Source organism: Eucyclogobius newberryi, unplaced genomic scaffold (assembly GCF_026437365.1).
Source record: "Eucyclogobius newberryi isolate DKJ021-1_F unplaced genomic scaffold, fEucNew1.0.hap1 SCAF_6, whole genome shotgun sequence".
Taxonomy (NCBI): domain Eukaryota; kingdom Metazoa; phylum Chordata; class Actinopteri; order Gobiiformes; family Gobiidae; genus Eucyclogobius; species Eucyclogobius newberryi.
This window is the reverse complement of record NW_027316278.1, coordinates 38,265,299-38,293,287: the sequence shown is the minus strand read 5'-3', so window position 1 is coordinate 38,293,287 and position 27,989 is coordinate 38,265,299. Positions and strand designations below refer to the sequence as shown.

The 27,989-nt window shown below is 43.2% G+C and overlaps 13 non-coding genes across 13 annotated transcripts; all 13 read right to left on the bottom strand.

Annotated features, from left to right (window-relative positions):
• Positions 1-953: 953 nt before the first annotated feature.
• trnac-gca (transfer RNA cysteine (anticodon GCA)) lies at positions 954-1,025 on the bottom strand. The gene has a single exon. It is a non-coding gene; the product is annotated as a tRNA-Cys (tRNA).
• A 1,550-nt stretch (positions 1,026-2,575) lies between these two features.
• Positions 2,576-2,647, bottom strand: trnac-gca (transfer RNA cysteine (anticodon GCA)). Its single transcript has one exon. It is a non-coding gene; the product is annotated as a tRNA-Cys (tRNA).
• Positions 2,648-4,197: 1,550 nt separating this feature from the next.
• On the bottom strand, positions 4,198-4,269 carry trnac-gca (transfer RNA cysteine (anticodon GCA)). Its single transcript has one exon. It is a non-coding gene; the product is annotated as a tRNA-Cys (tRNA).
• Positions 4,270-5,819: 1,550 nt separating this feature from the next.
• Positions 5,820-5,891, bottom strand: trnac-gca (transfer RNA cysteine (anticodon GCA)). Its single transcript has one exon. It is a non-coding gene; the product is annotated as a tRNA-Cys (tRNA).
• A 3,148-nt stretch (positions 5,892-9,039) lies between these two features.
• On the bottom strand, positions 9,040-9,111 carry trnac-gca (transfer RNA cysteine (anticodon GCA)). Its single transcript has one exon. It is a non-coding gene; the product is annotated as a tRNA-Cys (tRNA).
• Positions 9,112-10,661: 1,550 nt separating this feature from the next.
• Positions 10,662-10,733, bottom strand: trnac-gca (transfer RNA cysteine (anticodon GCA)). Its single transcript has one exon. It is a non-coding gene; the product is annotated as a tRNA-Cys (tRNA).
• A 1,558-nt stretch (positions 10,734-12,291) lies between these two features.
• On the bottom strand, positions 12,292-12,363 carry trnac-gca (transfer RNA cysteine (anticodon GCA)). The gene has a single exon. It is a non-coding gene; the product is annotated as a tRNA-Cys (tRNA).
• Positions 12,364-13,913: 1,550 nt separating this feature from the next.
• Positions 13,914-13,985, bottom strand: trnac-gca (transfer RNA cysteine (anticodon GCA)). The gene has a single exon. It is a non-coding gene; the product is annotated as a tRNA-Cys (tRNA).
• A 3,140-nt stretch (positions 13,986-17,125) lies between these two features.
• Positions 17,126-17,197, bottom strand: trnac-gca (transfer RNA cysteine (anticodon GCA)). Its single transcript has one exon. It is a non-coding gene; the product is annotated as a tRNA-Cys (tRNA).
• Positions 17,198-20,337: 3,140 nt separating this feature from the next.
• trnac-gca (transfer RNA cysteine (anticodon GCA)) lies at positions 20,338-20,409 on the bottom strand. Its single transcript has one exon. It is a non-coding gene; the product is annotated as a tRNA-Cys (tRNA).
• Positions 20,410-21,959: 1,550 nt separating this feature from the next.
• On the bottom strand, positions 21,960-22,031 carry trnac-gca (transfer RNA cysteine (anticodon GCA)). The gene has a single exon. It is a non-coding gene; the product is annotated as a tRNA-Cys (tRNA).
• Positions 22,032-25,171: 3,140 nt separating this feature from the next.
• On the bottom strand, positions 25,172-25,243 carry trnac-gca (transfer RNA cysteine (anticodon GCA)). The gene has a single exon. It is a non-coding gene; the product is annotated as a tRNA-Cys (tRNA).
• A 1,550-nt stretch (positions 25,244-26,793) lies between these two features.
• trnac-gca (transfer RNA cysteine (anticodon GCA)) lies at positions 26,794-26,865 on the bottom strand. Its single transcript has one exon. It is a non-coding gene; the product is annotated as a tRNA-Cys (tRNA).
• Between the last annotated feature and the right edge of the window lie 1,124 nt (positions 26,866-27,989).

Here is a 27,989-nt window from a genome sequence, read left to right as displayed (position 1 = left end):
GCAAAGTAGGTGCTAATGGAAAAGGGGCACTAGTAATGCTTATAAATAGGTTTAGCATCATACAAATGCTATAGGTTGGGCGTTTACTGGGTATTCTCCTAAAGAAAAAGGATTTGTCAGATTTGTCAGATTTGTCAGACTTGTCAGATTTGTCAGTAGTTTTTGACTTATCTTGTGTCTGTGCGATAGACCTTACAGGCTCATCAAGGTTTCCATGTGGTGTGAGGCAAGCCTTTGAGGTCTTTTCAGATCACACAGCACATGCTGCTGCGGAGTTGAGAGAATGTGGGCATGGAAACCTTCAGGGGACTTCATTGTGTGTTGTACTTTCTGTGCCCCGTTTTTCCGCTCCTTCTCATTGATGATGGATGGGCATAGGCATATCTTTTGGATGCTTAGCGACAACGCTGAATGAGGACGTGTAAATTGCTGTAGATTGACTATTATGTGAAAAGCAAACGTAATCAGGAACTCTTCAACTGTCCTTTTGTTCAAAATATACAAGATGTACCTGTAGCCACCTCACTTGTGTATATTCTGAAATATTTGGTGGAGCACATGCATTGGCTCAACAGAACTGTTACATCATACTTTTTATGCTGTGTCTCTGCACACCTATCTATTTGTTTTAAATACTTCTCAAGGCAAGGATAAGATTTGACCTCATGCATTAGGCTCGAAGGCGAGCGCCTGATGGTCAGGCCTTTGCGCCACTGTTGTTTGCAGAGGATGTTGTCTTGATGTCTTAATCAACCACGCTCACTACGACGATGACAGAGTGTTACCAAGTGCAAAAAAGCTATAGCTAAAATCAAGTCAAGGAAAGGGGCGGAACTGTATCTTAAATGCCATCTTACACCCTCTTGAGACATTGGTATGAAGTTGAAAGGGCAGTCTGCGGAATACCAACATTGCAGTTGGTCTTTTAACAAATACAAATTCTATTTAAGTAAAGGGAGCATCCGGATTTGAACCGGGGACCTCTTGATCTGCAGTCAAATGCTCTACCACTGAGATATACCCCCTACCTGTCGGCAAATATGAGGGTGGCAAAGACACAATGACACAATCACACAGTGTTAGCTGAGCTTTAAGCTTGCACACTTATCTACCTTTTTATTAAGGGTTGATTGTAGTTTACCCTCCTCTGGTATTGACTGAGTTTGACCTCATGCCGTTTTTCTGTGCATTCCAAACTTTTATCTGCCCTATTGCAACCCATTCAAAAAAGGCTAAATACACAGTTTGAACGCGCATCTAAAGTAGAACGGTTCCGCTTGTTTTATTTGTCGTCTTGACATGAGTGGCTTTATTCTGGACCGGAGGAAACAGCCGATGCCAGCTGCGCTAGCTTTTGCACAACAGTTGTTTATTATCCTTCAGCCACGAAACTTGTGTAAGGCGCAGCTTGTTTACAGATGCCACAACAGTGTTCCGACAACTTCTGCTGCTGCAGAAACGTTACACTTTTACCCAATCAACATCTGATAGTCTGTGGACGTCACGTTTAGTCCCTGCTTTGCTCGACTTGGCCCAAGGGAGAAGAGGGTACTAAAAGTGTACCTGGTCTGAGGCGGTAGCACCAAATGGAAATGTGCTAAAGCAGGGCTGAATAGAGTTGAGCAAAGTAGGTGCTAATGGAAAAGGGGCACTAGTAATGCTTATAAATAGGTTTAGCATCATACAAATGCTATAGGTTGGGCGTTTACTGGGTATTCTCCTAAAGAAAAAGGATTTGTCAGATTTGTCAGATTTGTCAGACTTGTCAGATTTGTCAGTAGTTTTTGACTTATCTTGTGTCTGTGCGATAGACCTTACAGGCTCATCAAGGTTTCCATGTGGTGTGAGGCAAGCCTTTGAGGTCTTTTCAGATCACACAGCACATGCTGCTGCGGAGTTGAGAGAATGTGGGCATGGAAACCTTCAGGGGACTTCATTGTGTGTTGTACTTTCTGTGCCCCGTTTTTCCGCTCCTTCTCATTGATGATGGATGGGCATAGGCATATCTTTTGGATGCTTAGCGACAACGCTGAATGAGGACGTGTAAATTGCTGTAGATTGACTATTATGTGAAAAGCAAACGTAATCAGGAACTCTTCAACTGTCCTTTTGTTCAAAATATACAAGATGTACCTGTAGCCACCTCACTTGTGTATATTCTGAAATATTTGGTGGAGCACATGCATTGGCTCAACAGAACTGTTACATCATACTTTATATGCTGTGTCGCTGCACACCTATCTATTTGTTTTAAATACTTCTCAAGGCAAGGATAAGATTTGACCTCATGCATTAGGCTCGAAGGCGAGCGCCTGATGGTCAGGCCTTTGCGCCACTGTTGTTTGCAGAGAATGTTGTCTTGATGTCTTAATCAACCACGCTCACTACGACGATGACAGAGGGTTACCAAGTGCAAAAAAGCTATAGCTAAAATCAACTCAAGGAAAGGGGCGGAACTGTATCTTAAATGCCATCTTACACCCTCTTGAGACATTGGTATGAAGTTGAAAGGGCAGTCTGCGGAATGCCAACATTGCAGTTGGTCTTTTAACAAATACAAATTCTATTTAAGTAAAGTGAGCATCCGGATTTGAACCGGGGACCTCTTGATCTGCAGTCAAATGCTCTACCACTGAGCTATACCCCCTACCTGTCTGCAAATATGAGGGTGGCAAAGACACAATGACACAATCACACAGTGTTAGCTGAGCTTTAAGCTTGCACACTTATCTACCTTTTTATTAAGGGTTGATTGTAGTTTACCCTCCTCTGGTATTGACTGAGTTTGACCTCATGCCGTTTTTCTGTGCATTCCAAACTTTTATCTGCCCTATTGCAACCCATTCAAAAAAGGCTAAATACACAGTTTGAACGCGCATCTAAAGTAGAACGGTTCCGCTTGTTTTATTTGTCGTCTTGACATGAGTGGCTTTATTCTGGACCGGAGGAAACAGCCGATGCCAGCTGCGCTAGCTTTTGCACAACAGTTGTTTATTATCCTTCAGCCACGAAACTTGTGTAAGGCGCAGCTTGTTTACAGATGCCACAACAGTGTTCCGACAACTTCTGCTGCTGCAGAAACGTTACACTTTTACCCAATCAACATCTGATAGTCTGTGGACGTCACGTTTAGTCCCTGCTTTGCTCGACTTGGCCCAAGGGAGAAGAGGGTACTAAAAGTGTACCTGGTCTGAGGCGGTAGCACCAAATGGAAATGTGCTAAAGCAGGGCTGAATAGAGTTGAGCAAAGTAGGTGCTAATGGAAAAGGGGCACTAGTAATGCTTATAAATAGGTTTAGCATCATACAAATGCTATAGGTTGGGCGTTTACTGGGTATTCTCCTAAAGAAAAAGGATTTGTCAGATTTGTCAGATTTGTCAGACTTGTCAGATTTGTCAGTAGTTTTTGACTTATCTTGTGTCTGTGCGATAGACCTTACAGGCTCATCAAGGTTTCCATGTGGTGTGAGGCAAGCCTTTGAGGTCTTTTCAGATCACACAGCACATGCTGCTGCGGAGTTGAGAGAATGTGGGCATGGAAACCTTCAGGGGACTTCATTGTGTGTTGTACTTTCTGTGCCCCGTTTTTCCGCTCCTTCTCATTGATGATGGATGGGCATAGGCATATCTTTTGGATGCTTAGCGACAACGCTGAATGAGGACGTGTAAATTGCTGTAGATTGACTATTATGTGAAAAGCAAACGTAATCAGGAACTCTTCAACTGTCCTTTTGTTCAAAATATACAAGATGTACCTGTAGCCACCTCACTTGTGTATATTCTGAAATATTTGGTGGAGCACATGCATTGGCTCAACAGAACTGTTACATCATACTTTATATGCTGTGTCGCTGCACAGCTATCTATTTGTTTTAAATACTTCTCAAGGCAAGGATAAGATTTGACCTCATGCATTAGGCTCGAAGGCGAGCGCCTGATGGTCAGGCCTTTGCGCCACTGTTGTTTGCAGAGAATGTTGTCTTGATGTCTTAATCAACCACGCTCACTACGACGATGACAGAGGGTTACCAAGTGCAAAAAAGCTATAGCTAAAATCAACTCGAGGAAAGGGGCGGAACTGTATCTTAAATGCCATCTTACACCCTCTTGAGACATTGGTATGAAGTTGAAAGGGCAGTCTGCGGAATGCCAACATTGCAGTTGGTCTTTTAACAAATACAAATTCTATTTAAGTAAAGTGAGCATCCGGATTTGAACCGGGGACCTCTTGATCTGCAGTCAAATGCTCTACCACTGAGCTATACCCCCTACCTGTCTGCAAATATGAGGGTGGCAAAGACACAATGACACAATCACACAGTGTTAGCTGAGCTTTAAGCTTGCACACTTATCTACCTTTTTATTAAGGGTTGATTGTAGTTTACCCTCCTCTGGTATTGACTGAGTTTGACCTCATGCCGTTTTTCTGTGCATTCCAAACTTTTATCTGCCCTATTGCAACCCATTCAAAAAAGGCTAAATACACAGTTTGAACGCGCATCTAAAGTAGAACGGTTCCGCTTGTTTTATTTGTCGTCTTGACATGAGTGGCTTTATTCTAGACCGGAGGAAACAGCCGATGCCAGCTGCGCTAGCTTTTGCACAACAGTTGTTTATTATCCTTCAGCCACGAAACTTGTGTAAGGCGCAGCTTGTTTACAGATGCCACAACAGTGTTCCGACAACTTCTGCTGCTGCAGAAACGTTACACTTTTACCCAATCAACATCTGATAGTCTGTGGACGTCACGTTTAGTCCCTGCTTTGCTCGACTTGGCCCAAGGGAGAAGAGGGTACTAAAAGTGTACCTGGTCTGAGGCGGTAGCACCAAATGGAAATGTGCTAAAGCAGGGCTGAATAGAGTTGAGCAAAGTAGGTGCTAATGGAAAAGGGGCACTAGTAATGCTTATAAATAGGTTTAGCATCATACAAATGCTATAGGTTGGGCGTTTACTGGGTATTCTCCTAAAGAAAAAGGATTTGTCAGATTTGTCAGATTTGTCAGACTTGTCAGATTTGTCAGTAGTTTTTGACTTATCTTGTGTCTGTGCGATAGACCTTACAGGCTCATCAAGGTTTCCATGTGGTGTGAGGCAAGTCTTTGAGGTCTTTTCAGATCACACAGCACATGCTGCTGCGGAGTTGAGAGAATGTGGGCATGGAAACCTTCAGGGGACTTCATTGTGTGTTGTACTTTCTGTGCCCCGTTTTTCCGCTCCTTCTCATTGATGATGGATGGGCATAGGCATATCTTTTGGATGCTTAGCGACAACGCTGAATGAGGACGTGTAAATTGCTGTAGATTGACTATTATGTGAAAAGCAAACGTAATCAGGAACTCTTCAACTGTCCTTTTGTTCAAAATATACAAGATGTACCTGTAGCCACCTCACTTGTGTATATTCTGAAATATTTGGTGGAGCACATGCATTGGCTCAACAGAACTGTTACATCATACTTTATATGCTGTGTCGCTGCACACCTATCTATTTGTTTTAAATACTTCTCAAGGCAAGGATAAGATTTGACCTCATGCATTAGGCTCGAAGGCGAGCGCCTGATGGTCAGGCCTTTGCGCCACTGTTGTTTGCAGAGAATGTTGTCTTGATGTCTTAATCAACCACGCTCACTACGACGATGACAGAGGGTTACCAAGTGCAAAAAAGCTATAGCTAAAATCAACTCGAGGAAAGGGGCGGAACTGTATCTTAAATGCCATCTTACACCCTCTTGAGACATTGGTATGAAGTTGAAAGGGCAGTCTGCGGAATGCCAACATTGCAGTTGGTCTTTTAACAAATACAAATTCTATTTAAGTAAAGTGAGCATCCGGATTTGAACCGGGGACCTCTTGATCTGCAGTCAAATGCTCTACCACTGAGCTATACCCCCTACCTGTCTGCAAATATGAGGGTGGCAAAGACACAATGACACAATCACACAGTGTTAGCTGAGCTTTAAGCTTGCACACTTATCTACCTTTTTATTAAGGGTTGATTGTAGTTTACCCTCCTCTGGTATTGACTGAGTTTGACCTCATGCCGTTTTTCTGTGCATTCCAAACTTTTATCTGCCCTATTGCAACCCATTCAAAAAAGGCTAAATACACAGTTTGAACGCGCATCTAAAGTAGAACGGTTCCGCTTGTTTTATTTGTCGTCTTGACATGAGTGGCTTTATTCTAGACCGGAGGAAACAGCCGATGCCAGCTGCGCTAGCTTTTGCACAACAGTTGTTTATTATCCTTCAGCCACGAAACTTGTGTAAGGCGCAGCTTGTTTACAGATGCCACAACAGTGTTCCGACAACTTCTGCTGCTGCAGAAACGTTACACTTTTACCCAATCAACATCTGATAGTCTGTGGACGTCACGTTTAGTCCCTGCTTTGCTCGACTTGGCCCAAGGGAGAAGAGGGTACTAAAAGTGTACCTGGTCTGAGGCGGTAGCACCAAATGGAAATGTGCTAAAGCAGGGCTGAATAGAGTTGAGCAAAGTAGGTGCTAATGGAAAAGGGGCACTAGTAATGCTTATAAATAGGTTTAGCATCATACAAATGCTATAGGTTGGGCGTTTACTGGGTATTCTCCTAAAGAAAAAGGATTTGTCAGATTTGTCAGATTTGTCAGACTTGTCAGATTTGTCAGTAGTTTTTGACTTATCTTGTGTCTGTGCGATAGACCTTACAGGCTCATCAAGGTTTCCATGTGGTGTGAGGCAAGCCTTTGAGGTCTTTTCAGATCACACAGCACATGCTGCTGCGGAGTTGAGAGAATGTGGGCATGGAAACCTTCAGGGGACTTCATTGTGTGTTGTACTTTCTGTGCCCCGTTTTTCCGCTCCTTCTCATTGATGATGGATGGGCATAGGCATATCTTTTGGATGCTTAGCGACAACGCTGAATGAGGACGTGTAAATTGCTGTAGATTGACTATTATGTGAAAAGCAAACGTAATCAGGAACTCTTCAACTGTCCTTTTGTTCAAAATATACAAGATGTACCTGTAGCCACCTCACCTCTGCCCTTGTGTATATTCTGAAATATTTGGTGGAGCACATGCATTGGCTCAACAGAACTGTTACATCATACTTTATATGCTGTGTCGCTGCACACCTATCTATTTGTTTTAAATACTTCTCAAGGCAAGGATAAGATTTGACCTCATGCATTAGGCTCGAAGGCGAGCGTCTGATTGTCAGGCCTTTGCGCCACTGTTGTTTGCAGAGGATGTTGTCTTGATGTCTTAATCAACCACGCTCACTACGACGATGACAGAGTGTTACCAAGTGCAAAAAAGCTATAGCTAAAATCAAGTCAAGGAAAGGGGCGGAACTGTATCTTAAATGCCATCTTACACCCTCTTGAGACATTGGTATGAAGTTGAAAGGGCAGTCTGCGGAATGCCAACATTTCAGTTGGTCTTTTAACAAATACAAATTCTATTTATCTGCAGTCAAATGCTCTACCACTGAGCTATACCCCCTACCTGTCTGCAAATATGAGGGTGGCAAAGACACAATGACACAATCACACAGTGTTAGCTGAGCTTTAAGCTTGCACACTTATCTACCTTTTTATTAAGGGTTGATTGTAGTTTACCCTCCTCTGGTATTGACTGAGTTTGACCTCATGCCGTTTTTCTGTGCATTCCAAACTTTTATCTGCCCTATTGCAACCCATTCAAAAAAGGCTAAATACACAGTTTGAACGTGCATCTAAAGTAGAACGGTTCCGCTTGTTTTATTTGTCGTCTTGACATGAGTGGCTTTATTCTAGACCGGAGGAAACAGCCGATGCCAGCTGCGCTAGCTTTTGCACAACAGTTGTTTATTATCCTTCAGCCACGAAACTTGTGTAAGGCGCAGCTTGTTTACAGATGCCACAACAGTGTTCCGACAACTTCTGCTGCTGCAGAAACGTTACACTTTTACCCAATCAACATCTGATAGTCTGTGGACGTCACGTTTAGTCCCTGCTTTGCTCGACTTGGCCCAAGGGAGAAGAGGGTACTAAAAGTGTACCTGGTCTGAGGCGGTAGCACCAAATGGAAATGTGCTAAAGCAGGGCTGAATAGAGTTGAGCAAAGTAGGTGCTAATGGAAAAGGGGCACTAGTAATGCTTATAAATAGGTTTAGCATCATACAAATGCTATAGGTTGGGCGTTTACTGGGTATTCTCCTAAAGAAAAAGGATTTGTCAGATTTGTCAGATTTGTCAGACTTGTCAGATTTGTCAGTAGTTTTTGACTTATCTTGTGTCTGTGCGATAGACCTTACAGGCTCATCAAGGTTTCCATGTGGTGTGAGGCAAGCCTTTGAGGTCTTTTCAGATCACACAGCACATGCTGCTGCGGAGTTGAGAGAATGTGGGCATGGAAACCTTCAGGGGACTTCATTGTGTGTTGTACTTTCTGTGCCCCGTTTTTCCGCTCCTTCTCATTGATGATGGATGGGCATAGGCATATCTTTTGGATGCTTAGCGACAACGCTGAATGAGGACGTGTAAATTGCTGTAGATTGACTATTATGTGAAAAGCAAACGTAATCAGGAACTCTTCAACTGTCCTTTTGTTCAAAATATACAAGATGTACCTGTAGCCACCTCACCTCTGCCCTTGTGTATATTCTGAAATATTTGGTGGAGCACATGCATTGGCTCAACAGAACTGTTACATCATACTTTATATGCTGTGTCGCTGCACACCTATCTATTTGTTTTAAATACTTCTCAAGGCAAGGATAAGATTTGACCTCATGCATTAGGCTCGAAGGCGAGCGTCTGATTGTCAGGCCTTTGCGCCACTGTTGTTTGCAGAGGATGTTGTCTTGATGTCTTAATCAACCACGCTCACTACGACGATGACAGAGTGTTACCAAGTGCAAAAAAGCTATAGCTAAAATCAAGTCAAGGAAAGGGGCGGAACTGTATCTTAAATGCCATCTTACACCCTCTTGAGACATTGGTATGAAGTTGAAAGGGCAGTCTGCGGAATACCAACATTGCAGTTGGTCTTTTAACAAATACAAATTCTATTTAAGTAAAGGGAGAATCCGGATTTGAACCGGGGACCTCTTGATCTGCAGTCAAATGCTCTACCACTGAGCTATACCCCCTACCTGTCTGCAAATATGAGGGTGGCAAAGACACAATGACACAATCACACAGTGTTAGCTGAGCTTTAAGCTTGCACACTTATCTACCTTTTTATTAAGGGTTGATTGTAGTTTACCCTCCTCTGGTATTGACTGAGTTTGACCTCATGCCGTTTTTCTGTGCATTCCAAACTTTTATCTGCCCTATTGCAACCCATTCAAAAAAGGCTAAATACACAGTTTGAACGCGCATCTAAAGTAGAACGGTTCCGCTTGTTTTATTTGTCGTCTTGACATGAGTGGCTTTATTCTGGACCGGAGGAAACAGCCGATGCCAGCTGCGCTAGCTTTTGCACAACAGTTGTTTATTATCCTTCAGCCACGAAACTTGTGTAAGGCGCAGCTTGTTTACAGATGCCACAACAGTGTTCCGACAACTTCTGCTGCTGCAGAAACGTTACACTTTTACCCAATCAACATCTGATAGTCTGTGGACGTCATGTTTAGTCCCTGCTTTGCTCGACTTGGCCCAAGGGAGAAGAGGGTACTAAAAGTGTACCTGGTCTGAGGCGGTAGCACCAAATGGAAATGTGCTAAAGCAGGGCTGAATAGAGTTGAGCAAAGTAGGTGCTAATGGAAAAGGGGCACTAGTAATGCTTATAAATAGGTTTAGCATCATACAAATGCTATAGGTTGGGCGTTTACTGGGTATTCTCCTAAAGAAAAAGGATTTGTCAGATTTGTCAGATTTGTCAGACTTGTCAGATTTGTCAGTAGTTTTTGACTTATCTTGTGTCTGTGCGATAGACCTTACAGGCTCATCAAGGTTTCCATGTGGTGTGAGGCAAGCCTTTGAGGTCTTTTCAGATCACACAGCACATGCTGCTGCGGAGTTGAGAGAATGTGGGCATGGAAACCTTCAGGGGACTTCATTGTGTGTTGTACTTTCTGTGCCCCGTTTTTCCGCTCCTTCTCATTGATGATGGATGGGCATAGGCATATCTTTTGGATGCTTAGCGACAACGCTGAATGAGGACGTGTAAATTGCTGTAGATTGACTATTATGTGAAAAGCAAACGTAATCAGGAACTCTTCAACTGTCCTTTTGTTCAAAATATACAAGATGTACCTGTAGCCACCTCACTTGTGTATATTCTGAAATATTTGGTGGAGCACATGCATTGGCTCAACAGAACTGTTACATCATACTTTATATGCTGTGTCGCTGCACACCTATCTATTTGTTTTAAATACTTCTCAAGGCAAGGATAAGATTTGACCTCATGCATTAGGCTCGAAGGCGAGCGCCTGATGGTCAGGCCTTTGCGCCACTGTTGTTTGCAGAGAATGTTGTCTTGATGTCTTAATCAACCACGCTCACTACGACGATGACAGAGGGTTACCAAGTGCAAAAAAGCTATAGCTAAAATCAACTCAAGGAAAGGGGCGGAACTGTATCTTAAATGCCATCTTACACCCTCTTGAGACATTGGTATGAAGTTGAAAGGGCAGTCTGCGGAATGCCAACATTGCAGTTGGTCTTTTAACAAATACAAATTCTATTTAAGTAAAGTGAGCATCCGGATTTGAACCGGGGACCTCTTGATCTGCAGTCAAATGCTCTACCACTGAGCTATACCCCCTACCTGTCTGCAAATATGAGGGTGGCAAAGACACAATGACACAATCACACAGTGTTAGCTGAGCTTTAAGCTTGCACACTTATCTACCTTTTTATTAAGGGTTGATTGTAGTTTACCCTCCTCTGGTATTGACTGAGTTTGACCTCATGCCGTTTTTCTGTGCATTCCAAACTTTTATCTGCCCTATTGCAACCCATTCAAAAAAGGCTAAATACACAGTTTGAACGCGCATCTAAAGTAGAACGGTTCCGCTTGTTTTATTTGTCGTCTTGACATGAGTGGCTTTATTCTAGACCGGAGGAAACAGCCGATGCCAGCTGCGCTAGCTTTTGCACAACAGTTGTTTATTATCCTTCAGCCACGAAACTTGTGTAAGGCGCAGCTTGTTTACAGATGCCACAACAGTGTTCCGACAACTTCTGCTGCTGCAGAAACGTTACACTTTTACCCAATCAACATCTGATAGTCTGTGGACGTCACGTTTAGTCCCTGCTTTGCTCGACTTGGCCCAAGGGAGAAGAGGGTACTAAAAGTGTACCTGGTCTGAGGCGGTAGCACCAAATGGAAATGTGCTAAAGCAGGGCTGAATAGAGTTGAGCAAAGTAGGTGCTAATGGAAAAGGGGCACTAGTAATGCTTATAAATAGGTTTAGCATCATACAAATGCTATAGGTTGGGCGTTTACTGGGTATTCTCCTAAAGAAAAAGGATTTGTCAGATTTGTCAGATTTGTCAGACTTGTCAGATTTGTCAGTAGTTTTTGACTTATCTTGTGTCTGTGCGATAGACCTTACAGGCTCATCAAGGTTTCCATGTGGTGTGAGGCAAGCCTTTGAGGTCTTTTCAGATCACACAGCACATGCTGCTGCGGAGTTGAGAGAATGTGGGCATGGAAACCTTCAGGGGACTTCATTGTGTGTTGTACTTTCTGTGCCCCGTTTTTCCGCTCCTTCTCATTGATGATGGATGGGCATAGGCATATCTTTTGGATGCTTAGCGACAACGCTGAATGAGGACGTGTAAATTGCTGTAGATTGACTATTATGTGAAAAGCAAACGTAATCAGGAACTCTTCAACTGTCCTTTTGTTCAAAATATACAAGATGTACCTGTAGCCACCTCACCTCTGCCCTTGTGTATATTCTGAAATATTTGGTGGAGCACATGCATTGGCTCAACAGAACTGTTACATCATACTTTATATGCTGTGTCGCTGCACACCTATCTATTTGTTTTAAATACTTCTCAAGGCAAGGATAAGATTTGACCTCATGCATTAGGCTCGAAGGCGAGCGTCTGATTGTCAGGCCTTTGCGCCACTGTTGTTTGCAGAGGATGTTGTCTTGATGTCTTAATCAACCACGCTCACTACGACGATGACAGAGTGTTACCAAGTGCAAAAAAGCTATAGCTAAAATCAAGTCAAGGAAAGGGGCGGAACTGTATCTTAAATGCCATCTTACACCCTCTTGAGACATTGGTATGAAGTTGAAAGGGCAGTCTGCGGAATACCAACATTGCAGTTGGTCTTTTAACAAATACAAATTCTATTTAAGTAAAGGGAGAATCCGGATTTGAACCGGGGACCTCTTGATCTGCAGTCAAATGCTCTACCACTGAGCTATACCCCCTACCTGTCTGCAAATATGAGGGTGGCAAAGACACAATGACACAATCACACAGTGTTAGCTGAGCTTTAAGCTTGCACACTTATCTACCTTTTTATTAAGGGTTGATTGTAGTTTACCCTCCTCTGGTATTGACTGAGTTTGACCTCATGCCGTTTTTCTGTGCATTCCAAACTTTTATCTGCCCTATTGCAACCCATTCAAAAAAGGCTAAATACACAGTTTGAACGCGCATCTAAAGTAGAACGGTTCCGCTTGTTTTATTTGTCGTCTTGACATGAGTGGCTTTATTCTGGACCGGAGGAAACAGCCGATGCCAGCTGCGCTAGCTTTTGCACAACAGTTGTTTATTATCCTTCAGCCACGAAACTTGTGTAAGGCGCAGCTTGTTTACAGATGCCACAACAGTGTTCCGACAACTTCTGCTGCTGCAGAAACGTTACACTTTTACCCAATCAACATCTGATAGTCTGTGGACGTCATGTTTAGTCCCTGCTTTGCTCGACTTGGCCCAAGGGAGAAGAGGGTACTAAAAGTGTACCTGGTCTGAGGCGGTAGCACCAAATGGAAATGTGCTAAAGCAGGGCTGAATAGAGTTGAGCAAAGTAGGTGCTAATGGAAAAGGGGCACTAGTAATGCTTATAAATAGGTTTAGCATCATACAAATGCTATAGGTTGGGCGTTTACTGGGTATTCTCCTAAAGAAAAAGGATTTGTCAGATTTGTCAGATTTGTCAGACTTGTCAGATTTGTCAGTAGTTTTTGACTTATCTTGTGTCTGTGCGATAGACCTTACAGGCTCATCAAGGTTTCCATGTGGTGTGAGGCAAGCCTTTGAGGTCTTTTCAGATCACACAGCACATGCTGCTGCGGAGTTGAGAGAATGTGGGCATGGAAACCTTCAGGGGACTTCATTGTGTGTTGTACTTTCTGTGCCCCGTTTTTCCGCTCCTTCTCATTGATGATGGATGGGCATAGGCATATCTTTTGGATGCTTAGCGACAACGCTGAATGAGGACGTGTAAATTGCTGTAGATTGACTATTATGTGAAAAGCAAACGTAATCAGGAACTCTTCAACTGTCCTTTTGTTCAAAATATACAAGATGTACCTGTAGCCACCTCACTTGTGTATATTCTGAAATATTTGGTGGAGCACATGCATTGGCTCAACAGAACTGTTACATCATACTTTATATGCTGTGTCGCTGCACACCTATCTATTTGTTTTAAATACTTCTCAAGGCAAGGATAAGATTTGACCTCATGCATTAGGCTCGAAGGCGAGCGCCTGATGGTCAGGCCTTTGCGCCACTGTTGTTTGCAGAGAATGTTGTCTTGATGTCTTAATCAACCACGCTCACTACGACGATGACAGAGGGTTACCAAGTGCAAAAAAGCTATAGCTAAAATCAACTCAAGGAAAGGGGCGGAACTGTATCTTAAATGCCATCTTACACCCTCTTGAGACATTGGTATGAAGTTGAAAGGGCAGTCTGCGGAATGCCAACATTGCAGTTGGTCTTTTAACAAATACAAATTCTATTTAAGTAAAGTGAGCATCCGGATTTGAACCGGGGACCTCTTGATCTGCAGTCAAATGCTCTACCACTGAGCTATACCCCCTACCTGTCTGCAAATATGAGGGTGGCAAAGACACAATGACACAATCACACAGTGTTAGCTGAGCTTTAAGCTTGCACACTTATCTACCTTTTTATTAAGGGTTGATTGTAGTTTACCCTCCTCTGGTATTGACTGAGTTTGACCTCATGCCGTTTTTCTGTGCATTCCAAACTTTTATCTGCCCTATTGCAACCCATTCAAAAAAGGCTAAATACACAGTTTGAACGCGCATCTAAAGTAGAACGGTTCCGCTTGTTTTATTTGTCGTCTTGACATGAGTGGCTTTATTCTAGACCGGAGGAAACAGCCGATGCCAGCTGCGCTAGCTTTTGCACAACAGTTGTTTATTATCCTTCAGCCACGAAACTTGTGTAAGGCGCAGCTTGTTTACAGATGCCACAACAGTGTTCCGACAACTTCTGCTGCTGCAGAAACGTTACACTTTTACCCAATCAACATCTGATAGTCTGTGGACGTCACGTTTAGTCCCTGCTTTGCTCGACTTGGCCCAAGGGAGAAGAGGGTACTAAAAGTGTACCTGGTCTGAGGCGGTAGCACCAAATGGAAATGTGCTAAAGCAGGGCTGAATAGAGTTGAGCAAAGTAGGTGCTAATGGAAAAGGGGCACTAGTAATGCTTATAAATAGGTTTAGCATCATACAAATGCTATAGGTTGGGCGTTTACTGGGTATTCTCCTAAAGAAAAAGGATTTGTCAGATTTGTCAGATTTGTCAGACTTGTCAGATTTGTCAGTAGTTTTTGACTTATCTTGTGTCTGTGCGATAGACCTTACAGGCTCATCAAGGTTTCCATGTGGTGTGAGGCAAGCCTTTGAGGTCTTTTCAGATCACACAGCACATGCTGCTGCGGAGTTGAGAGAATGTGGGCATGGAAACCTTCAGGGGACTTCATTGTGTGTTGTACTTTCTGTGCCCCGTTTTTCCGCTCCTTCTCATTGATGATGGATGGGCATAGGCATATCTTTTGGATGCTTAGCGACAACGCTGAATGAGGACGTGTAAATTGCTGTAGATTGACTATTATGTGAAAAGCAAACGTAATCAGGAACTCTTCAACTGTCCTTTTGTTCAAAATATACAAGATGTACCTGTAGCCACCTCACCTCTGCCCTTGTGTATATTCTGAAATATTTGGTGGAGCACATGCATTGGCTCAACAGAACTGTTACATCATACTTTATATGCTGTGTCGCTGCACACCTATCTATTTGTTTTAAATACTTCTCAAGGCAAGGATAAGATTTGACCTCATGCATTAGGCTCGAAGGCGAGCGTCTGATTGTCAGGCCTTTGCGCCACTGTTGTTTGCAGAGGATGTTGTCTTGATGTCTTAATCAACCACGCTCACTACGACGATGACAGAGTGTTACCAAGTGCAAAAAAGCTATAGCTAAAATCAAGTCAAGGAAAGGGGCGGAACTGTATCTTAAATGCCATCTTACACCCTCTTGAGACATTGGTATGAAGTTGAAAGGGCAGTCTGCGGAATGCCAACATTTCAGTTGGTCTTTTAACAAATACAAATTCTATTTATCTGCAGTCAAATGCTCTACCACTGAGCTATACCCCCTACCTGTCTGCAAATATGAGGGTGGCAAAGACACAATGACACAATCACACAGTGTTAGCTGAGCTTTAAGCTTGCACACTTATCTACCTTTTTATTAAGGGTTGATTGTAGTTTACCCTCCTCTGGTATTGACTGAGTTTGACCTCATGCCGTTTTTCTGTGCATTCCAAACTTTTATCTGCCCTATTGCAACCCATTCAAAAAAGGCTAAATACACAGTTTGAACGCGCATCTAAAGTAGAACGGTTCCGCTTGTTTTATTTGTCGTCTTGACATGAGTGGCTTTATTCTGGACCGGAGGAAACAGCCGATGCCAGCTGCGCTAGCTTTTGCACAACAGTTGTTTATTATCCTTCAGCCACGAAACTTGTGTAAGGCGCAGCTTGTTTACAGATGCCACAACAGTGTTCCGACAACTTCTGCTGCTGCAGAAACGTTACACTTTTACCCAATCAACATCTGATAGTCTGTGGACGTCACGTTTAGTCCCTGCTTTGCTCGACTTGGCCCAAGGGAGAAGAGGGTACTAAAAGTGTACCTGGTCTGAGGCGGTAGCACCAAATGGAAATGTGCTAAAGCAGGGCTGAATAGAGTTGAGCAAAGTAGGTGCTAATGGAAAAGGGGCACTAGTAATGCTTATAAATAGGTTTAGCATCATACAAATGCTATAGGTTGGGCGTTTACTGGGTATTCTCCTAAAGAAAAAGGATTTGTCAGATTTGTCAGATTTGTCAGACTTGTCAGATTTGTCAGTAGTTTTTGACTTATCTTGTGTCTGTGCGATAGACCTTACAGGCTCATCAAGGTTTCCATGTGGTGTGAGGCAAGCCTTTGAGGTCTTTTCAGATCACACAGCACATGCTGCTGCGGAGTTGAGAGAATGTGGGCATGGAAACCTTCAGGGGACTTCATTGTGTGTTGTACTTTCTGTGCCCCGTTTTTCCGCTCCTTCTCATTGATGATGGATGGGCATAGGCATATCTTTTGGATGCTTAGCGACAACGCTGAATGAGGACGTGTAAATTGCTGTAGATTGACTATTATGTGAAAAGCAAACGTAATCAGGAACTCTTCAACTGTCCTTTTGTTCAAAATATACAAGATGTACCTGTAGCCACCTCACTTGTGTATATTCTGAAATATTTGGTGGAGCACATGCATTGGCTCAACAGAACTGTTACATCATACTTTATATGCTGTGTCGCTGCACACCTATCTATTTGTTTTAAATACTTCTCAAGGCAAGGATAAGATTTGACCTCATGCATTAGGCTCGAAGGCGAGCGCCTGATGGTCAGGCCTTTGCGCCACTGTTGTTTGCAGAGAATGTTGTCTTGATGTCTTAATCAACCACGCTCACTACGACGATGACAGAGGGTTACCAAGTGCAAAAAAGCTATAGCTAAAATCAACTCAAGGAAAGGGGCGGAACTGTATCTTAAATGCCATCTTACACCCTCTTGAGACATTGGTATGAAGTTGAAAGGGCAGTCTGCGGAATGCCAACATTGCAGTTGGTCTTTTAACAAATACAAATTCTATTTAAGTAAAGTGAGCATCCGGATTTGAACCGGGGACCTCTTGATCTGCAGTCAAATGCTCTACCACTGAGCTATACCCCCTACCTGTCTGCAAATATGAGGGTGGCAAAGACACAATGACACAATCACACAGTGTTAGCTGAGCTTTAAGCTTGCACACTTATCTACCTTTTTATTAAGGGTTGATTGTAGTTTACCCTCCTCTGGTATTGACTGAGTTTGACCTCATGCCGTTTTTCTGTGCATTCCAAACTTTTATCTGCCCTATTGCAACCCATTCAAAAAAGGCTAAATACACAGTTTGAACGCGCATCTAAAGTAGAACGGTTCCGCTTGTTTTATTTGTCGTCTTGACATGAGTGGCTTTATTCTAGACCGGAGGAAACAGCCGATGCCAGCTGCGCTAGCTTTTGCACAACAGTTGTTTATTATCCTTCAGCCACGAAACTTGTGTAAGGCGCAGCTTGTTTACAGATGCCACAACAGTGTTCCGACAACTTCTGCTGCTGCAGAAACGTTACACTTTTACCCAATCAACATCTGATAGTCTGTGGACGTCACGTTTAGTCCCTGCTTTGCTCGACTTGGCCCAAGGGAGAAGAGGGTACTAAAAGTGTACCTGGTCTGAGGCGGTAGCACCAAATGGAAATGTGCTAAAGCAGGGCTGAATAGAGTTGAGCAAAGTAGGTGCTAATGGAAAAGGGGCACTAGTAATGCTTATAAATAGGTTTAGCATCATACAAATGCTATAGGTTGGGCGTTTACTGGGTATTCTCCTAAAGAAAAAGGATTTGTCAGATTTGTCAGATTTGTCAGACTTGTCAGATTTGTCAGTAGTTTTTGACTTATCTTGTGTCTGTGCGATAGACCTTACAGGCTCATCAAGGTTTCCATGTGGTGTGAGGCAAGCCTTTGAGGTCTTTTCAGATCACACAGCACATGCTGCTGCGGAGTTGAGAGAATGTGGGCATGGAAACCTTCAGGGGACTTCATTGTGTGTTGTACTTTCTGTGCCCCGTTTTTCCGCTCCTTCTCATTGATGATGGATGGGCATAGGCATATCTTTTGGATGCTTAGCGACAACGCTGAATGAGGACGTGTAAATTGCTGTAGATTGACTATTATGTGAAAAGCAAACGTAATCAGGAACTCTTCAACTGTCCTTTTGTTCAAAATATACAAGATGTACCTGTAGCCACCTCACCTCTGCCCTTGTGTATATTCTGAAATATTTGGTGGAGCACATGCATTGGCTCAACAGAACTGTTACATCATACTTTATATGCTGTGTCGCTGCACACCTATCTATTTGTTTTAAATACTTCTCAAGGCAAGGATAAGATTTGACCTCATGCATTAGGCTCGAAGGCGAGCGTCTGATTGTCAGGCCTTTGCGCCACTGTTGTTTGCAGAGGATGTTGTCTTGATGTCTTAATCAACCACGCTCACTACGACGATGACAGAGTGTTACCAAGTGCAAAAAAGCTATAGCTAAAATCAAGTCAAGGAAAGGGGCGGAACTGTATCTTAAATGCCATCTTACACCCTCTTGAGACATTGGTATGAAGTTGAAAGGGCAGTCTGCGGAATGCCAACATTTCAGTTGGTCTTTTAACAAATACAAATTCTATTTATCTGCAGTCAAATGCTCTACCACTGAGCTATACCCCCTACCTGTCTGCAAATATGAGGGTGGCAAAGACACAATGACACAATCACACAGTGTTAGCTGAGCTTTAAGCTTGCACACTTATCTACCTTTTTATTAAGGGTTGATTGTAGTTTACCCTCCTCTGGTATTGACTGAGTTTGACCTCATGCCGTTTTTCTGTGCATTCCAAACTTTTATCTGCCCTATTGCAACCCATTCAAAAAAGGCTAAATACACAGTTTGAACGCGCATCTAAAGTAGAACGGTTCCGCTTGTTTTATTTGTCGTCTTGACATGAGTGGCTTTATTCTGGACCGGAGGAAACAGCCGATGCCAGCTGCGCTAGCTTTTGCACAACAGTTGTTTATTATCCTTCAGCCACGAAACTTGTGTAAGGCGCAGCTTGTTTACAGATGCCACAACAGTGTTCCGACAACTTCTGCTGCTGCAGAAACGTTACACTTTTACCCAATCAACATCTGATAGTCTGTGGACGTCACGTTTAGTCCCTGCTTTGCTCGACTTGGCCCAAGGGAGAAGAGGGTACTAAAAGTGTACCTGGTCTGAGGCGGTAGCACCAAATGGAAATGTGCTAAAGCAGGGCTGAATAGAGTTGAGCAAAGTAGGTGCTAATGGAAAAGGGGCACTAGTAATGCTTATAAATAGGTTTAGCATCATACAAATGCTATAGGTTGGGCGTTTACTGGGTATTCTCCTAAAGAAAAAGGATTTGTCAGATTTGTCAGATTTGTCAGACTTGTCAGATTTGTCAGTAGTTTTTGACTTATCTTGTGTCTGTGCGATAGACCTTACAGGCTCATCAAGGTTTCCATGTGGTGTGAGGCAAGCCTTTGAGGTCTTTTCAGATCACACAGCACATGCTGCTGCGGAGTTGAGAGAATGTGGGCATGGAAACCTTCAGGGGACTTCATTGTGTGTTGTACTTTCTGTGCCCCGTTTTTCCGCTCCTTCTCATTGATGATGGATGGGCATAGGCATATCTTTTGGATGCTTAGCGACAACGCTGAATGAGGACGTGTAAATTGCTGTAGATTGACTATTATGTGAAAAGCAAACGTAATCAGGAACTCTTCAACTGTCCTTTTGTTCAAAATATACAAGATGTACCTGTAGCCACCTCACTTGTGTATATTCTGAAATATTTGGTGGAGCACATGCATTGGCTCAACAGAACTGTTACATCATACTTTATATGCTGTGTCGCTGCACACCTATCTATTTGTTTTAAATACTTCTCAAGGCAAGGATAAGATTTGACCTCATGCATTAGGCTCGAAGGCGAGCGCCTGATGGTCAGGCCTTTGCGCCACTGTTGTTTGCAGAGAATGTTGTCTTGATGTCTTAATCAACCACGCTCACTACGACGATGACAGAGGGTTACCAAGTGCAAAAAAGCTATAGCTAAAATCAACTCAAGGAAAGGGGCGGAACTGTATCTTAAATGCCATCTTACACCCTCTTGAGACATTGGTATGAAGTTGAAAGGGCAGTCTGCGGAATGCCAACATTGCAGTTGGTCTTTTAACAAATACAAATTCTATTTAAGTAAAGTGAGCATCCGGATTTGAACCGGGGACCTCTTGATCTGCAGTCAAATGCTCTACCACTGAGCTATACCCCCTACCTGTCTGCAAATATGAGGGTGGCAAAGACACAATGACACAATCACACAGTGTTAGCTGAGCTTTAAGCTTGCACACTTATCTACCTTTTTATTAAGGGTTGATTGTAGTTTACCCTCCTCTGGTATTGACTGAGTTTGACCTCATGCCGTTTTTCTGTGCATTCCAAACTTTTATCTGCCCTATTGCAACCCATTCAAAAAAGGCTAAATACACAGTTTGAACGCGCATCTAAAGTAGAACGGTTCCGCTTGTTTTATTTGTCGTCTTGACATGAGTGGCTTTATTCTAGACCGGAGGAAACAGCCGATGCCAGCTGCGCTAGCTTTTGCACAACAGTTGTTTATTATCCTTCAGCCACGAAACTTGTGTAAGGCGCAGCTTGTTTACAGATGCCACAACAGTGTTCCGACAACTTCTGCTGCTGCAGAAACGTTACACTTTTACCCAATCAACATCTGATAGTCTGTGGACGTCACGTTTAGTCCCTGCTTTGCTCGACTTGGCCCAAGGGAGAAGAGGGTACTAAAAGTGTACCTGGTCTGAGGCGGTAGCACCAAATGGAAATGTGCTAAAGCAGGGCTGAATAGAGTTGAGCAAAGTAGGTGCTAATGGAAAAGGGGCACTAGTAATGCTTATAAATAGGTTTAGCATCATACAAATGCTATAGGTTGGGCGTTTACTGGGTATTCTCCTAAAGAAAAAGGATTTGTCAGATTTGTCAGATTTGTCAGACTTGTCAGATTTGTCAGTAGTTTTTGACTTATCTTGTGTCTGTGCGATAGACCTTACAGGCTCATCAAGGTTTCCATGTGGTGTGAGGCAAGCCTTTGAGGTCTTTTCAGATCACACAGCACATGCTGCTGCGGAGTTGAGAGAATGTGGGCATGGAAACCTTCAGGGGACTTCATTGTGTGTTGTACTTTCTGTGCCCCGTTTTTCCGCTCCTTCTCATTGATGATGGATGGGCATAGGCATATCTTTTGGATGCTTAGCGACAACGCTGAATGAGGACGTGTAAATTGCTGTAGATTGACTATTATGTGAAAAGCAAACGTAATCAGGAACTCTTCAACTGTCCTTTTGTTCAAAATATACAAGATGTACCTGTAGCCACCTCACTTGTGTATATTCTGAAATATTTGGTGGAGCACATGCATTGGCTCAACAGAACTGTTACATCATACTTTATATGCTGTGTCGCTGCACACCTATCTATTTGTTTTAAATACTTCTCAAGGCAAGGATAAGATTTGACCTCATGCATTAGGCTCGAAGGCGAGCGCCTGATGGTCAGGCCTTTGCGCCACTGTTGTTTGCAGAGAATGTTGTCTTGATGTCTTAATCAACCACGCTCACTACGACGATGACAGAGGGTTACCAAGTGCAAAAAAGCTATAGCTAAAATCAACTCAAGGAAAGGGGCGGAACTGTATCTTAAATGCCATCTTACACCCTCTTGAGACATTGGTATGAAGTTGAAAGGGCAGTCTGCGGAATGCCAATATTGCAGTTGGTCTTTTAACAAATACAAATTCTATTTAAGTAAAGTGAGCATCCGGATTTGAACCGGGGACCTCTTGATCTGCAGTCAAATGCTCTACCACTGAGCTATACCCCCTACCTGTCTGCAAATATGAGGGTGGCAAAGACACAATGACACAATCACACAGTGTTAGCTGAGCTTTAAGCTTGCACACTTATCTACCTTTTTATTAAGGGTTGATTGTAGTTTACCCTCCTCTGGTATTGACTGAGTTTGACCTCATGCCGTTTTTCTGTGCATTCCAAACTTTTATCTGCCCTATTGCAACCCATTCAAAAAAGGCTAAATACACAGTTTGAACGCGCATCTAAAGTAGAACGGTTCCGCTTGTTTTATTTGTCGTCTTGACATGAGTGGCTTTATTCTAGACCGGAGGAAACAGCCGATGCCAGCTGCGCTAGCTTTTGCACAACAGTTGTTTATTATCCTTCAGCCACGAAACTTGTGTAAGGCGCAGCTTGTTTACAGATGCCACAACAGTGTTCCGACAACTTCTGCTGCTGCAGAAACGTTACACTTTTACCCAATCAACATCTGATAGTCTGTGGACGTCACGTTTAGTCCCTGCTTTGCTCGACTTGGCCCAAGGGAGAAGAGGGTACTAAAAGTGTACCTGGTCTGAGGCGGTAGCACCAAATGGAAATGTGCTAAAGCAGGGCTGAATAGAGTTGAGCAAAGTAGGTGCTAATGGAAAAGGGGCACTAGTAATGCTTATAAATAGGTTTAGCATCATACAAATGCTATAGGTTGGGCGTTTACTGGGTATTCTCCTAAAGAAAAAGGATTTGTCAGATTTGTCAGATTTGTCAGACTTGTCAGATTTGTCAGTAGTTTTTGACTTATCTTGTGTCTGTGCGATAGACCTTACAGGCTCATCAAGGTTTCCATGTGGTGTGAGGCAAGCCTTTGAGGTCTTTTCAGATCACACAGCACATGCTGCTGCGGAGTTGAGAGAATGTGGGCATGGAAACCTTCAGGGGACTTCATTGTGTGTTGTACTTTCTGTGCCCCGTTTTTCCGCTCCTTCTCATTGATGATGGATGGGCATAGGCATATCTTTTGGATGCTTAGCGACAACGCTGAATGAGGACGTGTAAATTGCTGTAGATTGACTATTATGTGAAAAGCAAACGTAATCAGGAACTCTTCAACTGTCCTTTTGTTCAAAATATACAAGATGTACCTGTAGCCACCTCACCTCTGCCCTTGTGTATATTCTGAAATATTTGGTGGAGCACATGCATTGGCTCAACAGAACTGTTACATCATACTTTATATGCTGTGTCGCTGCACACCTATCTATTTGTTTTAAATACTTCTCAAGGCAAGGATAAGATTTGACCTCATGCATTAGGCTCGAAGGCGAGCGTCTGATTGTCAGGCCTTTGCGCCACTGTTGTTTGCAGAGGATGTTGTCTTGATGTCTTAATCAACCACGCTCACTACGACGATGACAGAGTGTTACCAAGTGCAAAAAAGCTATAGCTAAAATCAAGTCAAGGAAAGGGGCGGAACTGTATCTTAAATGCCATCTTACACCCTCTTGAGACATTGGTATGAAGTTGAAAGGGCAGTCTGCGGAATGCCAACATTTCAGTTGGTCTTTTAACAAATACAAATTCTATTTATCTGCAGTCAAATGCTCTACCACTGAGCTATACCCCCTACCTGTCTGCAAATATGAGGGTGGCAAAGACACAATGACACAATCACACAGTGTTAGCTGAGCTTTAAGCTTGCACACTTATCTACCTTTTTATTAAGGGTTGATTGTAGTTTACCCTCCTCTGGTATTGACTGAGTTTGACCTCATGCCGTTTTTCTGTGCATTCCAAACTTTTATCTGCCCTATTGCAACCCATTCAAAAAAGGCTAAATACACAGTTTGAACGCGCATCTAAAGTAGAACGGTTCCGCTTGTTTTATTTGTCGTCTTGACATGAGTGGCTTTATTCTGGACCGGAGGAAACAGCCGATGCCAGCTGCGCTAGCTTTTGCACAACAGTTGTTTATTATCCTTCAGCCACGAAACTTGTGTAAGGCGCAGCTTGTTTACAGATGCCACAACAGTGTTCCGACAACTTCTGCTGCTGCAGAAACGTTACACTTTTACCCAATCAACATCTGATAGTCTGTGGACGTCACGTTTAGTCCCTGCTTTGCTCGACTTGGCCCAAGGGAGAAGAGGGTACTAAAAGTGTACCTGGTCTGAGGCGGTAGCACCAAATGGAAATGTGCTAAAGCAGGGCTGAATAGAGTTGAGCAAAGTAGGTGCTAATGGAAAAGGGGCACTAGTAATGCTTATAAATAGGTTTAGCATCATACAAATGCTATAGGTTGGGCGTTTACTGGGTATTCTCCTAAAGAAAAAGGATTTGTCAGATTTGTCAGATTTGTCAGACTTGTCAGATTTGTCAGTAGTTTTTGACTTATCTTGTGTCTGTGCGATAGACCTTACAGGCTCATCAAGGTTTCCATGTGGTGTGAGGCAAGCCTTTGAGGTCTTTTCAGATCACACAGCACATGCTGCTGCGGAGTTGAGAGAATGTGGGCATGGAAACCTTCAGGGGACTTCATTGTGTGTTGTACTTTCTGTGCCCCGTTTTTCCGCTCCTTCTCATTGATGATGGATGGGCATAGGCATATCTTTTGGATGCTTAGCGACAACGCTGAATGAGGACGTGTAAATTGCTGTAGATTGACTATTATGTGAAAAGCAAACGTAATCAGGAACTCTTCAACTGTCCTTTTGTTCAAAATATACAAGATGTACCTGTAGCCACCTCACTTGTGTATATTCTGAAATATTTGGTGGAGCACATGCATTGGCTCAACAGAACTGTTACATCATACTTTATATGCTGTGTCGCTGCACAGCTATCTATTTGTTTTAAATACTTCTCAAGGCAAGGATAAGATTTGACCTCATGCATTAGGCTCGAAGGCGAGCGCCTGATGGTCAGGCCTTTGCGCCACTGTTGTTTGCAGAGAATGTTGTCTTGATGTCTTAATCAACCACGCTCACTACGACGATGACAGAGGGTTACCAAGTGCAAAAAAGCTATAGCTAAAATCAACTCGAGGAAAGGGGCGGAACTGTATCTTAAATGCCATCTTACACCCTCTTGAGACATTGGTATGAAGTTGAAAGGGCAGTCTGCGGAATGCCAACATTGCAGTTGGTCTTTTAACAAATACAAATTCTATTTAAGTAAAGTGAGCATCCGGATTTGAACCGGGGACCTCTTGATCTGCAGTCAAATGCTCTACCACTGAGCTATACCCCCTACCTGTCTGCAAATATGAGGGTGGCAAAGACACAATGACACAATCACACAGTGTTAGCTGAGCTTTAAGCTTGCACACTTATCTACCTTTTTATTAAGGGTTGATTGTAGTTTACCCTCCTCTGGTATTGACTGAGTTTGACCTCATGCCGTTTTTCTGTGCATTCCAAACTTTTATCTGCCCTATTGCAACCCATTCAAAAAAGGCTAAATACACAGTTTGAACGCGCATCTAAAGTAGAACGGTTCCGCTTGTTTTATTTGTCGTCTTGACATGAGTGGCTTTATTCTAGACCGGAGGAAACAGCCGATGCCAGCTGCGCTAGCTTTTGCACAACAGTTGTTTATTATCCTTCAGCCACGAAACTTGTGTAAGGCGCAGCTTGTTTACAGATGCCACAACAGTGTTCCGACAACTTCTGCTGCTGCAGAAACGTTACACTTTTACCCAATCAACATCTGATAGTCTGTGGACGTCACGTTTAGTCCCTGCTTTGCTCGACTTGGCCCAAGGGAGAAGAGGGTACTAAAAGTGTACCTGGTCTGAGGCGGTAGCACCAAATGGAAATGTGCTAAAGCAGGGCTGAATAGAGTTGAGCAAAGTAGGTGCTAATGGAAAAGGGGCACTAGTAATGCTTATAAATAGGTTTAGCATCATACAAATGCTATAGGTTGGGCGTTTACTGGGTATTCTCCTAAAGAAAAAGGATTTGTCAGATTTGTCAGATTTGTCAGACTTGTCAGATTTGTCAGTAGTTTTTGACTTATCTTGTGTCTGTGCGATAGACCTTACAGGCTCATCAAGGTTTCCATGTGGTGTGAGGCAAGTCTTTGAGGTCTTTTCAGATCACACAGCACATGCTGCTGCGGAGTTGAGAGAATGTGGGCATGGAAACCTTCAGGGGACTTCATTGTGTGTTGTACTTTCTGTGCCCCGTTTTTCCGCTCCTTCTCATTGATGATGGATGGGCATAGGCATATCTTTTGGATGCTTAGCGACAACGCTGAATGAGGACGTGTAAATTGCTGTAGATTGACTATTATGTGAAAAGCAAACGTAATCAGGAACTCTTCAACTGTCCTTTTGTTCAAAATATACAAGATGTACCTGTAGCCACCTCACTTGTGTATATTCTGAAATATTTGGTGGAGCACATGCATTGGCTCAACAGAACTGTTACATCATACTTTATATGCTGTGTCGCTGCACACCTATCTATTTGTTTTAAATACTTCTCAAGGCAAGGATAAGATTTGACCTCATGCATTAGGCTCGAAGGCGAGCGCCTGATGGTCAGGCCTTTGCGCCACTGTTGTTTGCAGAGAATGTTGTCTTGATGTCTTAATCAACCACGCTCACTACGACGATGACAGAGGGTTACCAAGTGCAAAAAAGCTATAGCTAAAATCAACTCGAGGAAAGGGGCGGAACTGTATCTTAAATGCCATCTTACACCCTCTTGAGACATTGGTATGAAGTTGAAAGGGCAGTCTGCGGAATGCCAACATTGCAGTTGGTCTTTTAACAAATACAAATTCTATTTAAGTAAAGTGAGCATCCGGATTTGAACCGGGGACCTCTTGATCTGCAGTCAAATGCTCTACCACTGAGCTATACCCCCTACCTGTCTGCAAATATGAGGGTGGCAAAGACACAATGACACAATCACACAGTGTTAGCTGAGCTTTAAGCTTGCACACTTATCTACCTTTTTATTAAGGGTTGATTGTAGTTTACCCTCCTCTGGTATTGACTGAGTTTGACCTCATGCCGTTTTTCTGTGCATTCCAAACTTTTATCTGCCCTATTGCAACCCATTCAAAAAAGGCTAAATACACAGTTTGAACGCGCATCTAAAGTAGAACGGTTCCGCTTGTTTTATTTGTCGTCTTGACATGAGTGGCTTTATTCTAGACCGGAGGAAACAGCCGATGCCAGCTGCGCTAGCTTTTGCACAACAGTTGTTTATTATCCTTCAGCCACGAAACTTGTGTAAGGCGCAGCTTGTTTACAGATGCCACAACAGTGTTCCGACAACTTCTGCTGCTGCAGAAACGTTACACTTTTACCCAATCAACATCTGATAGTCTGTGGACGTCACGTTTAGTCCCTGCTTTGCTCGACTTGGCCCAAGGGAGAAGAGGGTACTAAAAGTGTACCTGGTCTGAGGCGGTAGCACCAAATGGAAATGTGCTAAAGCAGGGCTGAATAGAGTTGAGCAAAGTAGGTGCTAATGGAAAAGGGGCACTAGTAATGCTTATAAATAGGTTTAGCATCATACAAATGCTATAGGTTGGGCGTTTACTGGGTATTCTCCTAAAGAAAAAGGATTTGTCAGATTTGTCAGATTTGTCAGACTTGTCAGATTTGTCAGTAGTTTTTGACTTATCTTGTGTCTGTGCGATAGACCTTACAGGCTCATCAAGGTTTCCATGTGGTGTGAGGCAAGCCTTTGAGGTCTTTTCAGATCACACAGCACATGCTGCTGCGGAGTTGAGAGAATGTGGGCATGGAAACCTTCAGGGGACTTCATTGTGTGTTGTACTTTCTGTGCCCCGTTTTTCCGCTCCTTCTCATTGATGATGGATGGGCATAGGCATATCTTTTGGATGCTTAGCGACAACGCTGAATGAGGACGTGTAAATTGCTGTAGATTGACTATTATGTGAAAAGCAAACGTAATCAGGAACTCTTCAACTGTCCTTTTGTTCAAAATATACAAGATGTACCTGTAGCCACCTCACC